The 15,795-nt window shown below is 35.7% G+C and overlaps 1 protein-coding gene across 1 annotated transcript in view; it reads left to right on the top strand.

The window, feature by feature from the left end:
- The first annotated feature begins 270 nt into the window (after positions 1–270).
- Positions 271–15,795, top strand: part of GKAP1 (G kinase anchoring protein 1) — a 264,594-nt gene continuing 249,069 nt past the window's right edge. Inside the window, exons 1-2 of the mRNA XM_053699968.1 lie at positions 271–450; positions 5,494–5,543. The gene's annotated coding sequence lies outside the window, so the exon portion shown is untranslated. The remainder of the gene's footprint in view (positions 451–5,493; positions 5,544–15,795) is intronic.

Here is a 15,795-nt window from a genome sequence, read left to right on the forward strand (position 1 = left end):
TTTCTATTTAAAGATGTAATTAATCTATGTGCAATTAAATTTTGACTGGAATGTCCCTTTAACTATGTGAGAAACATAAAGGTATAGGTTATAACACTGCAATAACAAAATGACTGATCTAATTTCAACATTTAACGCTCCTTCAACACAAAAAGCCAGCGCTGTGCATTAATTTCCTTCTCTGTATCCATTCTGCTTCTCTCGCTACTGCGCAGTCTACTGCAGTTCTTGCGCACGGAGGGAGGAGCAGGCATTGTCTGACTCAGAGTATTGTCCCCTCCGGGTTGCCGTAGCTACATGAATCTGAGCGCAGCTGTACTAGACAGGTGTCTGCTGGGAAAGTCGGTGCCGTGTACACAGCTGTCATTATTACTCTGGTTGTTAACGTCACCCGTGAGGAACAACGGCAGCTTATTTAGACAACTGGAGACGGAGAATCGACGCAAAAATGTGTGTTTATTCATATGCTCATGCATCAAAAAAATGTGTGAGCGTCGTATGCCCGATGTGTGTGAACAATCAAAGTGTGACTCCTAGGGGAAAGAAGTAGGATTCCATAGTTTAAACCTATGCAATATCTGTAAGGAATGTCGAAGTGTTTAACGGCGGAAAATGACGCGGTGATATAACTGCTAGTACTAATCGGGTGTCTTATTTAGGGGCATCGTATTCTGCATAGTTATCTGAGCTTCATTTACTATGATAATAGCGTTATAGCAAATATGAAGCTTTGTGAAATGTTCTGTAGTAGTCTGCAAGGAAACTCCGTAAAAGAAAGGATCCCTAAACGCCACTAAATATTTTTATTTTTTCTATATATTTTATAACTATAAAAACTATTTCTTTCCAACACTTTTGGCAGCCAAGCTAAAACAATGTTACACTAATGAGCAAATCCTTTAGAATAGTGTAAACTATTGGCTTTTAAACGCTAAAATGGACCATCGTATATGGATGAAACGGCCTTTATTCTGGATAGGTTTTTCTTTTAATGAGCTGTCTAGTCCTATATATATTTTACTACCCTGCTGACAAGTTTAATAGTACTTTGGAATTTATGAGCATATTTAGATAACTATTTTTAATAATTATGAGAACTTTATCTGCTTGGGTAAACTGCTCCCAAACTAAGGATCTGTTAAAATTTTAATGCATGGAGGATATTTTCCATAGCAATATAACAATGTCTAATTATCCCTTTATCTGCGTAGTTTTTGGTCAAATATAAGTTTGTTGAACTCCTGCAGACTAAGTTTAAACACTGTTGCTATAATCTGAGTTCCCTTCCCGAAGTTCTGGTATCCTGTTGAAAATAGCTACCTTGTCGAGATTTCCTACCTCGACATGCGCATGCTCACAATTACGTAATCGCACTCCACATATGTTTGAAAGGAGTGTGCGGCATGCGATTATGTAATGACCAGTCCAGCATGCACAGATGCAGGTAGCAAATCTCGACGAGTGCTGATTGCCTGTAACTACTGGTGGGGGGTTCCTAACTTACATAATAAGACGCATAGTGTGTGCGTTGTTAATCAGACATATATACGATGAACTGTAATTCCCCCATGTCCTCCAACCTTTTTGCTTGGGAGGGTTCATGGGGGGGCAAAAAAGATAGTCAAGATGGGGGAAGTACAGTGCACCGTATATATATGTGTGATTAACAATGCATACAATGGAAGCAGCAGTTCCCTTGTTTAGATTGGCTACCTGTATCCGTGCTTAATCGCATTTCAAACATGTGGAGTACGATTACGTAATTGTGAGAATGTGCATGTCGAGGTAGCAAATCTCCACAAGGTAGCTGTTTTCGACAGAACACCGACCAATGTTCTGTCGAAAAAACTACCTTGTGGAGATTAGCTACCTCGAGGTGCGCATTCTCACAATTACGTAATGGCATTCCATAGATGTTTCAAAAGAATCTTTGGAATGCAATTACATAATTATAAGTATGCACACATCCTTGGGTAACCTCGACAGATATAAAAATTAGTCTCCTATTGAATCTTAAAGCAGCGGTGTCCTTGCACTTTGCGAACGGTTCAAACAAAAGTTTTAATGTCAATGGACCCAATGCACACATGAGTAGTCAACATCCTTGGGTAACAGGGTTATAAAAAACATTGTTGTAATTAGCTACCAACAGCTTAAACTACACATGCGTGCATGGACATCACTGCATTAAGATTTAATAGGAGACTAATTTTCATGTCTGTCAAGATAAGACACCCGAAGATGTGCACATGTTTATAATTGCATTCCAAAGATTCTTTTGAAACATCTGTAAAATGCAATTACGTAATTGTGAGCATTTTTGACAGAACACTGGTTCCACCATCCAGTGTCCATCAGATGGGACCACCTTGAGTTAGCACAGAATATATTCAGTGGTGGGATTCAGCCTGTTCTCACCAGTTCCTAAAACTTATAAGCTAACTATAGGTTCTGTATTATAGAGAAGTTAGAGAACCTGGTGCTAAAATTTTGGAGTCCCACCAGAACCTGTTCCTAAAATTTCGGAATCCCACCACTGGATATATTTTAATTTTAAAGTAAATCAAAATCTGCATTAATTATACTAGCAGTGACACATTGGCACTAAAGCGATGTTAAAGTAATTTTTTTTTTCTTCGGCCTGCCTTAAAGAGAACATTTTAAATCGCATTCTAAAAAAATAACATGCTCTAATTTTCTAGAGTATGTCATATTTGCAATGCTCACTGTTGAATCCCTTTTATGGAGCCACAGAGAACTGCTGGTTTCAAGCAGAAAACAGCTAGTAAGCCAATCATTAGGGGCAATCTTATGCCCCTGCCAATCATTGGCTTTGTTCCGCTCAAGAGTTGTAGTGCTTGCCGCGCCAAATGTGACTTTATCCTTTTGCTTAACGACTTAGAGCATTTTTTCACTGCAGTGTCCCTTTTGAGGACAAGTTGTATACAGACAGTATAAACAGTTTAACATAACCCCCCCCCCACATAATATTTTATACTTGTTTGAATCGTCCTCTTTCTTACAAATGAGATATATTTAACAGCATTTACTGTTTCTTTAATGTGTCACTTAAAGGGACACTGAACCCAATTTTTTTCTTTTGTAATTCAGAAAGAGCATGCAATTTTACGCAACTTTCTAATTTACTCCTATTATCAAATTTCTTCGTTCTTTTGCTATCTTTATTTGAAATAAGCCATCTAAGCTTTTTTGGGTTAAGAACTCTGGATAGCACTTTTTGATTGGTGGATGGATTTTTTCCACCAATCAGCAAGGACAACCCAGGTTGTTCACCAAAATAGGCCGGCATCTAAAGTTAGATTCTTGCATTTCAAATAAAGATACCAAGAGAATAAAGAAAATTTGATAATAGGAGTAAATTAGAAAGTTGCTTAAAAATTCATGCTCTATCTGAATCACAAAAGAAAATTTTTGGGTTCAGTGTCCCTTTAACTGGTATGCACACATTCTCAGTAATATTTGTTGATTCTGTGTTCCTAAAAAAATATTTCTTCTCTTTGTAGAAAGCAGTTCACTAATGAATGATCAGGTCTGACTCCAGATTTATTGAGACAAATCTTTTAAAATAACAATGCCTCTGCCTTTACATGCTATGTTTATGTCCTCAGGAACGGTTAACAAGTGAAAACTACTGCTTGAGTAGTAAAAATGATCCTTTAGAGTGACAGTTGTTGAAGAATAACGCAGATTCTCTTCCTTGTTTATCTTTAGAAGAAATATGTGACAACAATATATTCTCTTAGAGTTGCGCTCATTTTAAAGAAAGCAACTGTAAAACAACAAGCATAGCAAATTAAATCCATATGATGCACACTTGAAGATGATATTGGAATAGCATTTTCACTAATATACTCCTGGAAAGATTGGCAAGGGAGTAAAATATGCCTGAAACATACTGTGAAAGGATCCTGCTAAGTTTTGTACTACAGAGTGTTTAGGAAGAGCTATAGATTGTCAGAATGGGGAATTGCTGACCTTGACACCATTTTGAAGATTGTTTTGCATCTTGATAAATAAAACTAACTTTTGCAGTATGTGCAATCTCTGTTTTCTTTATTAGCAAACCATTTGCATTAAAGTGACAAAACAACCCAAAATGTTTCTTTCATGATTCAGATAGAGAATGTCATTTAATCTCATTCTCGGTTTTCTTGGTTGAAAAGCAGGAAGCTAAGCTCAGGAGCATGCATTTGTCTGCAGCATTATATGGCAGTAGTTCTGCAAGAATGTTATACATTAGCAAGAGCACTAGATGGCAGCGTTTTTTGCTACCATGTTGTTCTCTAGAGATGTGCATGCTACCTATCTAGATATCTCTTCAACCAAGAATAACACAAGAACAAAGCATATTTAATAGTAGACGTAAATAGGAAAGTTTTTTTGTATATGTTGTGTTTTCTTTCTGAATCATAAAATAAAATTTTTGGGATTTCATGACTCTTTAAGGCATTGCTCGGGTATGTCTCATCCATAAACTAGCTTCTAATGTGAGAGGAGAAAACGTGAATCTCCTCCCTTTATTGCAGTAAATTCTATGGGGCCAACTCGCTCTGTTTTCTGTGCGAGACGGAAAGAGGAGTTAAGAAGCAGTGCTCTTAAGACCACGCAATCAACCCGGTCGAATACGATCCGGTTGATTGACACCCCCTGCTAGCGGCCTATTGGCCGCGAATCTGCAGGGGGGCGGCATTGCAAAAGCAGTTCATAAGAACTGCTTGTGCAATGATAAATGCCGACCGCAAATGCTGTCAGCTTTCATCTATGTCTGTTGGACATGATCCGCTGAGCGGATCATGTTGGACAGACCAATGATAAATCGGCCCCTATGTATTCATATTTGTAGACACATTAACTAAACCATCACTGTGCATGCTGATATGTATATTTTGATATAGTCAATGCAAACTCTATTTTTTTTTTTATTAGTAAAAATGTTTATCCGTAAATTTGTTGCCTTTATTAAATTTAGCTCCCAACCAGAATATTGAAAATTCCAATACACATTTTTAATTTCTATTCACTTTTCTGTCATGCTAACTATACACGTTAAAGGGATGTGTAACTGAATTCCCCAAAATTATTTAGATATGCATAGTAAGTGCTTTGTTATTTAAATTCTCAAAATATTTTTTTCATATTCAAACCAGTGGGTTTAGTGCATATTCTAGACTTTAGACTGTATGTTGAATGTATGTTCACATTGTCAGTATTTTATGTATATTGATTGGTGTGTTGACCATTTTTCTGTGGTTGTGTTTGTGGGAGATTTTATATACTTTTTAAATTTTGTTCATACACTGCAATTCATATAGATGAGTGTGAGAAAAATAATGATCTATTCAACTTCTATACTTGCAAGAAAAGAATCGACGATTGCTGTACAATTATATTTGTATTAATTTTGTTATAATTCATAGGTCACAAAACTGACCTACCTTATTATTAATTTATTTTTTTCATGTTTGCACACAGAGCCTTAAGAAACCCTGAAAAAGTAAGATAAGGAGTTCATTATTCTACAGGTATGTGGTATTTATTTCATATACTCACCAGAGTACAGTTAATACAAGTTACTTTATATTATGTTTTTATTAAATATTTATACAAATTTCCAAAGAGAATGCATGCAAAAGTTGACTTAAAGTAGTCGAATGCCCCTCTTAAATATAATTTATTCCTGCTTGTTAAAAGTAAATATTTTTACTGTAAAACTAGTCGATAAGCCTGCCCAGAGGGCAGTCTAATTATTTTTTAAACGACAGATGTAGAAAAAAACGTATTTTGTAACTCCTTCTTTTATATAAATATTTAAGCTACAGGTGTAGCAATACTATATTTTTAATGAACTACTATCTCTTAAATATATCAAAAATATTTTCTATATAATAAACTACAGATAAAGCCACACTCTATTTGGACAAAGTACTGTCCTAAATAAATACAAATTTTCTTCTCAACCACCCAGATCCCAATAAACCTAATTACCCTATTAACCCCTAAACCGCAAACCCCCCACATCTCAATAAACCTATTTACCCTATTAATCCCTAAACCGCAAAACCCCCACATCGCAATAAACCTATTTACCCGATTAATCCCTAAACCGCAAAACCCCAACATCACAATACACCTATTAACCCCTAAACCGCAAAACCCCCACATTGCAATAAACCTAATTAACTTATTAACCACTTACACCGCCAAAACCCACAACGCAAATAATTATTTAAATAACTAAGCACCCTAACCTAACACCCCTTTAAATTAACCCAAGCTACCTAAACTAATAAATTCTAAAGTTACAAAAAATAAAAAAAGGCTAACATTAGAGAAAATAGGGCTTTTTGCAGGGCATTGTCCCAAGATAATCAGCTCTCTTACAAAAAATACACAGTCCCCCCTAACAGTAAACCCCCCAAAATAAAAAAACCTAACACTAAAAAAACCCTAAACTACCCATTGCCCTGAAAAGGGCATTTGTTTGGGCATTGCCCTTAAAAGGGCATTTAACTTTGGTACTGCCCATCCCTAATCTAAAATAACACCCCCCCCCCCAAAAAAAAACAACCTACGTCTAACCCCCAGGTTGCTACTCACCGTTCCTGAAGTCCGGCAGAGAAGATCTTCCTCCAGATGGGTCCATCATCTTCATGCACAGCGAAGGCAGTGCATAGCGGTGTTTCGAGATGTGGCGATCCTCGGAGGCGGCGATGGTCATTGGCAGGGTTCCTGCCGGCGGTGCTCTGTGGAGGTTCCTCTTCATGCGATCGTCCGGCGCACACTGAAGATTAAATGCAAGGTACCCCATATTTATTGGGGTACCTTGCATTCCTCTTTGGCTGACAAATCAGCCAAGAGGATGAGAGCAAGTGAAATCTTATTGGTTGGTGAACAGCCAATAGAATTTCACTTGCTCTCATCCAATTGGCTGTTCAACAGCCAATAAGATTTCACTTGCTCTCATCCTATTGGCTGATGTGAAAATGTCAGCCAATAGGAATGCAAGGTACCCCAATAAATCTGGGGTACCTTGCATTTAATCTTCAGTGTGCGGCAGACGATCGCATAAAGAGGAACCTCTGTCACCGCGGAGCACTGCTGCCAAGGACCATCGCCACCTCCGAGGATCGCCACATCTGGAAACACCGCTCGGCATCTCCGTTCACCATCGCCTTCGCTGTGGATGAAGATGATGGATGGATGGTTTTTTATTTTGGGGGGTTTGGTGGGTGTGGGGGGTTACTGTTAGGGGGGACTTTTTAAGGGCTACTGGTAGTTTATTCTTAGAGTATGGGGTGTTTTTATTTTGGGGGAGGCTTTTTTATTTTCATAGGGATTAGGTTTAATTTTGTAAAATTTGGTAATTTCATTTTTTTTCTGTAAGGTTAGCCTTTTTTTATTTTTGTAAACTTAGTTTATTTTTTTATTTTTTTTGTAACTTTAAAAGTTATTAGTTTAGGTAATTTGGGTTAATTTAAGGGGGTGTTAGGTTAGGGTGCTTAGTTATTTAAATAGTTATTTGCGTTGTGGGTTTTGGCGGTTTAAGGGGTTAATAAGTTAATTAGGTTTATTGCTTTGTGGGAGTTTTGCAGTTTAGGGGTTAATAGTTTAATTTATGTTTATTGCGATGTAAGGGTTTAGGGGTTAATAGGATAATTAGGGGTATTGCAATGTGGGTGGTTGACGGTTAAGTGATTAAGGGGTAATTACTTCATTATTTAGCAATGTGGAGGTTTGCGGTGTATGTGTTAATCGTGTAGGTGTTTTTGTTTTTTAAATACCTGATGCGGGCAGTTAGTTTTTGCTTTTGTAATACTCCGTTTGCCTTTGCTGCATCCAGGTGAATTCTTTTTGTCCTTGGGCTGCCAACATTCCATTGAGGATGCGTGCGCAACTGCCGACGGCGACCGACATTACAAACGCAATTATAGTATAGATGTACTCCTTTAAAGGGACACTGAACCCAAATTTTTTCTTTCTTGATTCAGATAGAGCATGAAATTTTAAGCAACTTTCTAATTTACTCCTATTATCAAATTGTCTTCATTCTCTTGGTATCTTTATTTGAAATGCAAGAATGTAAGTTTAGATGCCGGCCATTTTTGGTGAACAACCTGGGTTGTCCTTGCTGATTGGTGGATAAATTCATCCACCAATAGAAAAAGTGCTGTCCCGAGGGCTGAACAATATAAAGCTCAGATGCCTTCTTTTTCAAATAAAGATAGCAAGAGAATGAAGTAAAATGTATAATAGGAGTAAATTATTAAGTTGCTTAAAATTGCACGCTCTATCTGAATCACGAAAGAAAACATTTGGGTTCAGTGTCCCTTTAAAGGCACACTGTACCCAAAAAAATTATTTTGTGATTCAGATTGAGCATGAAATTTTAAGCAACTTTCTAATTTACTCCTATTATCAAATTTTCTTCATTCTCTTGGTATCTTTATTTGAAATGCAAGAATGTAAGTTTAGATGCCGGCCCATTTTTGGTGAACAACCTGGGTTGTCTTTGCTGATTGGTGGATAAATGTATCCACCAATAAAAAAGTGCTGTCCAGGGTACTAAAACCAAAAAAAATCTTAGATGCCTTCTTTTTCAAATAATGATAGCAAGAGAACGAAGAAAAATTGATAATAGTAGTAAATTAGAAAGTTGTTTAAAATTGCATGCTCTTTCTGAATTACAAAAGAAAAAAATTGGGTTCAGTGTCCCTTTAATGTGTTCCAGATGATCCAGTTTACACAAGTCACAATTAGAGTTGTGTTTTTAATTATTTTTTCTGGCATGCTAGATATAATCTCCATCTCTGCTGCCTTTTTAACCATAACTAGTAAAAGTTAAATTTTAAAGGGACATGCCACCCACATTTTTTCTTTTATGATTTAGAAAGAGAATGCAATTTTAAACATCTTTCTAATTTACTTATATTATCTAATTTGTTTTATTCTCTTGTTATTCTTTGATGAAAAGCATATCTAGATATGCTCACTAGCTGCTGATTGGTCGCTGCACATAGAAGCCTCGTGTGATTGGCTCACCATGTGCATTGCTTTTTCTTCAAATAAGGATATTTAAAAAATGAAGCAAAATAAATTATGGAAGTAAATTGTAATGTTGTTTAAATTTCTATTCTCTATCTGAATCATGAAAGAAAGATTTTGGGTTTAGTGACCCTTTAAGTGGAAACATATAAATTCTATGTGTAGAAAGAGCATCCTTTCACTATTTTCTCAATAGGGTCCTTTTCTTTGATCCATTTTATCCGCTAGAGCAGAGCTTTCCAAACTTTTCATGTTGGTGACACACTTTTTAGACCTACATCATTTTGCGACACAGTAATTCAGTTGTACTAGCAAACAGGAGTTTAAACTAACTTGTTTTAAGAGATACGGACACATACATAAACTATATAATAAAGAAATGTATTTACAAGTTACAGTATGTATGTGCAAGAATTGAAAAAAGTTTAATAACACCAATAGCTACTTACTATTTTAATGAGATGTATGAGGTTGATGGGATGAAAAGAGTTTCTGAATATTTAGTGGAATAGTGGATAAAGACACTCACATTTTATCATCAAGCATTTTTAAGCTTCGATTTTCTATCCATATATCAAGAGCAGGAACAGCAATGCACTACTGGGAGCTAGCTGCAAAAAACAAAAACAAACACACTTTGACCTCTGCTCAGCGTTTAAGCTGCTGCCCTCAGAACTCTACGAGTCCAACTGACTACTGCCTGTGCTGCAAACACACTTCTGTCCCACTCACTGACTACACGTGCAGTCACAAGCCAATTGAGGAGATTACACATGCAGTCAGGAGCCAATGTGCCACCAATGGGAATAGTTTGTTGCCGCTTACCTGCGCCATTAGGTTAAGATGATCTGTGACCCACTAGGTAATCAATCACGTGTCAACCACGTGATATGCATTTAGCAGACAGATGGAAAGTCGGAAACCAAAAAAAACATTTAAAATTAATTTTAAATAAAAAAAAAATTGTGCTGAAGCAGGGACACGCCTACACACTGCCGCCGACACACTGTGTCACGACACACCGTTTGGAAGGTACTGCGCTAGAGTGTAGTAAATTTTTCATAGTTAGATCCTTTATTTTGTCACTTAAAATAGCTGCTTTTCCATTTGAAACTACCACCTATACTGAAATGTTTCATTAGTGCAGCAATGGCTTCAGAAAAGCTATGTAAACATGATCCAGTTGAATAAATCAGCCTACCAGTGGAGAATGGGAGAGATGCTAAAATGTTCAGAAGATAAATAAGAGTGATGTAATAATGCTATCTTCTTTCCCCTTTAATCTCATCCCATTTTAATGGATTGTGGTTTCAAAGAGCAAAATAAGCTATTTCAAATACAAAAATAATCATAACAGAATAATTTGTCATTAATTTAATATTTGAAACTAGTATAACAAGTAATTGGAAACATGTTAATTGGATACCAGTTTTACAGTACACTGCCCATTTCATAAGACAGTACAGTCAGTTTGCAATTTTATATTTAAAATGAGAATTTTATTATGACACACTAGGATATGAAACTTTAGAAATAATTATTATTTCAGTTGTTTGTGGTGTTTTCTCCTAAGGTAATATTATTTTTCTACATAGTTATATTACTTATGGTCACACTGGGTCATGGTCAGTTTTTGTTACTGATTATAGGAAGAAAAAAATATCTTGTTTTTTTAGAGAGAGAAACTTGTCATGGATCTCATTTAATATTATTTGTTATGCTAGATTCTAGATTAGCAAGTTATTACTAAGACATAAACAAGTAAATTCCCAAATTCTACATTACTCCCAAAGTAGTTTCTACTATGCAATGTAAGCTTCTAAAATGTTGTTCCAAAAATGTAGGCACGTTTTGCTACTAAAAGATAACATTTTCAAGTGTGTATTTATGTATGTGTATTTATATATGTATGTATTCATGTGTGTGTGTATATGTATGTATATATATATATATATATATATATATATATATATATATATATATATATATATATATATATATATATATATATATACACACACACACACTATATATATATATATATATATATAGTTATAGTGTGTGTGTGTGTGTGTATGTATGTGTGTATATATATATATATATATATATATATATATATATATATTTATTACGTTCAGTATGGCCTAGCACTCTCGACGACCGGGGTGCACTACAAATATGCAAATATAACAAAAAAATAGAAGGCACTCACTGGATTTAACAAGGGGTGAAAACACTTTATTCCCTTATATGGAAACACTCTCCGTCTTCAGACAATCATTTTAACCAAACCTTAACCCTTTCGTGTCAGGGCTAAAGTGTCTACATCAGAACAACTGTTCCGATGTAGACAAATTGAAACCACGCGATCGTGCACACGATTGCGAGACTTCAATTATTGGATCGCGTCTGGGGGGCGTCCCTACAACCCTAGGAACGCCCTCCAGACCATGATCAAATCCTGACAGCACAGAAGGCTTCAGGACAGCTGTTATCTATGACGTTCTATTACGTCATAATGGCTTTAAAGCCCAGTCTAATTAGCAATTGTATAATGACCATATATAATTATATCTGTCTCTCTTTATTAGAATACAACCAGAAAAGCATATGTAGTCTCAGGAGCAGCAATGCACTAATGGGAGCTAGCAGCTCATTGGTGGCTGCAAATATATGCTTGTTATCACTGGCTCACCTAATGTGTTCAGCTAGCTCCCAGCAGTGCATTGCTGCTCCTTCAACAAAGGCTACCAAGAAAATAAAGCAAATTTGATAATAGAAGTAAATCTTAAAAGTTGGTTAAAAGGACATGAAACCCAAAATATTGTTTTATTGATCACAATAAATCATATAATTTTAAACAACTTTGGTACTACTATAATCTAATTGGCTTCATTCTTTTGGTATCCTTTGTTGAAGCAGCAGTAATGCACTACTGGGAGCCAGCTGAAAGCCAATGATATTATATATATATATATATATATATATATATATATATATATATATATATATATATATATATATATATATATATATATATATATATATATATATATATATATATATATATATATATATATATATATATATATATATAACTCTGGTACATCACAGTATCCTGACTGCTCTTAGATTAGCACCTCATCCACTATCGTATACTGAGCTTGATTTTAAGGACTACTTTAGTCCTTTTTCTGTGAATGGTTGTGACTACTAAAGTCAGCCTTTTTAGCAGGGTAATTGGTCATAGGACCATAACTGCAATCAGAGAATGAACAAAGACAGTTTGATGTGGAATAACCTATGAGGAATACATGCTGTGGATTTGTGGGGAACAGTGTTATGGTTACACAAATGTGAATGTTGTTTTGGAAAAAGAGTAATTCTAGAAAGCCCCACACTATTTTAACCCCTTAAGGACTGTGAATTTTAAATACAAACTTACCCAAAAGACCATATTTATTTTTTTTAGCATTTTTGATATCCCTCCAGACAGAGCCTTGTTTTTTTGATCTACCTATCAATGGTCAGTTTTGTAATGAAGGAAGCTGAAATTTTATTTAAAAAATAAATAATATAGCTGAAATTAATGTATTTTTACTTCTCAAAAGCTCATGTTGTGTTGCAGTTCTGTAGATTTGGTTGATAAAAGAGCAAGGCAAGAAATCTTTTGTTCTGTATAGCTCAGGTTTTTCTGTATATATTACTGAACCTGAATACTCCAAAAACTCTTGTTCACACACAAAAAAGTGTATTTAAAGGGACATTCTTATGCAAACATTAATTTGTTAAAGCAAGTACTTATTCGATTACAGACCCTAGCTAAATCCACAAAGGAGATACACATATGTAAAGTCACAAATGAGGGCCACAATGCTTGCAGTTACCAAGCAGAAAACATCCAATGGGCTAGTCAGGAGTGGAAGTTTCACATAGGCAGCAATAACCATTGCTTTCCTACTTTGGAACAGCAATCCTTATGGCTCTTGAGCAGCACTTTACATGTGTGTTTATTCCTTTGTTGACATTATACACATAATTAGCTAGGGTCCATAATGCAAAAATTAGAATGAGTATAATTTCCGTATTGTCCCTTTTACATCTGTATGATATATTGTATAAATTAGTAATATTTGTAGACACTAAGTTGTGTCAGACAATAGCCTTCAAAATCCCAAACATCTCTCACCAACTAATTCAGAGCTGTGTTGCAAGCAATAGATTAAGCACAACCAAATTCTGAGGTATGTATATTTGTAGTTCTTTACATTTTAAAAATGTCTCAGGAGAAATTGTGAAGAGGTTAAATGTTGCCAGTACAGAGCACACTGAGGGTTTTGTGGCGGCATCTTTTTTTTTTTTTTTTTCCATGAAAAAGTCTGATGTGCAATTTAAATTTGTTTTTAATTGCTAAATTAGGTTGTAATCCAGTTTTTGATATTTCCTGCTCTCTCAAGCAACCTTGAGATGGTGGTGTTATTGATCTTTCCTTGCTTGTTTTAAAGCCACCTGAGTTCTTTCAGCAGATGGGTTTAGATAAATAACTTCTATAATTTGTTTCACTCTTCAATTTATCCATTCTCCTTTTCATCTTATCCAAATACTCCCTTCATTGTCCATTAATAATAATAATAATAATAATAATAATGTTGTCTTGAAAGACCATCCGTTTCTCTCATGTTGGGCATATTAATATACCTTTTTTATTCCTAGCAATATCTTGTTATACTGCTTACATTAACCTCCCTCACTGTAATAAAATACAGTGGAACCCATAGCGGCCACCAATTGTGAAGGAAATTTCCTTTAAGAGACTCTCTTAAATTGGCAATAATACCATTTAGCATCAATCATTTGTTTACTAGTAATATAATTAAGAAGCAATCACTTGTGACTATCCTATAAATCTTTCACTGCTATCTTCTAAAATCTCCTTCTTTTTTACTTTTATTCCACTCAGATAAAAGGTTATTTTCCAATAATTTGCTTTAAAAGAAAATATCAGACATATTTACATCCTCGTATTCCCCCCCCCCCCATGTTCCTCGGTTAGCGCAGTCGGACTGCTTTTTACTAAGCAACACAGCACCACTTTAAACAACCTCTTTTAATTCTGAATAGGAGAACAATGCAATCTTTTGAAAATATAATCGCTGAACGTGATAAAATACTATCGCTGTGGGGTGACAAACTTACACAGTCTTTTGACGATCATTTGGCCAATTTTAAATACCAGCTGGTAAAAGCTTTTGAAAAATTATGATTATCAACCCACCATCTGTTTTGAAGAGTATCCAGTTTACCACGGCAGTAGCAAGAACATAAATATCAGAGACATAGCGGAGGTTGATACACGGCTATTTGAAGGACGCAATCCACACGGCCAACATGGGGATACAGGACAGGCCCTGATGTTCAAGAGCTACTGACCCTATTTTACTGAGCCTCAAGACTATTAAAGTGCTCAAATCTCTTTTGCCAGCTTCTCCCATCAGTGCCTTGGTACTGGACACGGGCCGGCACTTGTGTGTAGAAGTTTTGCTAGAGGACCTTGTGGTAAGGCCCAACAGACTTTACTTTGTGACAACCACAGATACATCAAACACGGCATTTTAGCCTCCGTTAAATTCAGTGCCACAATATATAGTCTATTACATATGCTTGCCTATTTACATTTTAATAAGCCTATGACTGATGAGAAGGGAATGGTATGAACAGTGAGGAGTTTGTGGACTTTACCTCTTCCTTTTGTCCTCCTGGCAGATCGTTATTTTTGTCCACAACACCAGCTAGATGATGCAGATGTGTGCAGCTCTCTTCAGCATATGTACACTTCTGTGATAATATAGTCATAGCATGAGACTATTAAGGAATGATAATTTTTCATGCTCTTTTTGTTGCTGAACTTATTCTGTAATAGTAATATTCTGAATCGTTGCTGTTAACACAGGGGGGACTATAGAAATAATGTTGGGCATATTCTGGATACCTGAAAAGCTATCTAAGCATCTTATTCCTTTCTACACTAGTAAGGAATAATTATTTTTATTGCATATGGTCCGAAAGGGGAGGATTGGGTTTTGTTTTTCCCCAAGCATGTACAGTGACTAGTGTAGGGAAACATTAAAGATCGGGTTAATGTGGCATAGTCAATATCACTTACTGCTAGATAGGCGTGCCCTTAGACATGCTGCCTACGACAGTGGTAGCATGCAGACGGAAGTGCATGGCATATTTTATTATGCCTGAACCCCGTTTATTCAAATTTAGCAACCACCAGCATAAGGATATGGGGGCTGGACCTTATGACCTGTTTCAAATATGTAGCAAGGAGCTTGCCTATTTCATTATTGGAGCTTTACTTCACCTACTTTAAGGCTACTATTGAATTCCCTAAGATAGTGGTTTATAAAACAGTTGTGTGTTCTTTTTTGTTTTTTTATTAACCTATGAGAGGTAAAACAGGTAATCCACCAATTTATTTTTAGTGCAATTTATCAAATTTATTTCTTCTTGCTATACTTTCTTCTTTGCACTAATTTAATAATGTCTAAATGATGCTGTTCTATCCGCTTTTTCACTAATATGGGTTCAAAACAGACCCTTTGGCCCTATTCCCCTTTAATTTCCTTATTTGTTAGAATCTGATTCCCACTTACCTCTACAAGAGCTTTTCATAAAGGGGGGGGCAAACAATTTCTATAGTTGGACTTTTGATTCCCTTACTGTTTA

The sequence above is a fragment of the Bombina bombina genome, chromosome 2, assembly GCF_027579735.1.
Source record: "Bombina bombina isolate aBomBom1 chromosome 2, aBomBom1.pri, whole genome shotgun sequence".
NCBI lineage: Eukaryota > Metazoa > Chordata > Amphibia > Anura > Bombinatoridae > Bombina > Bombina bombina.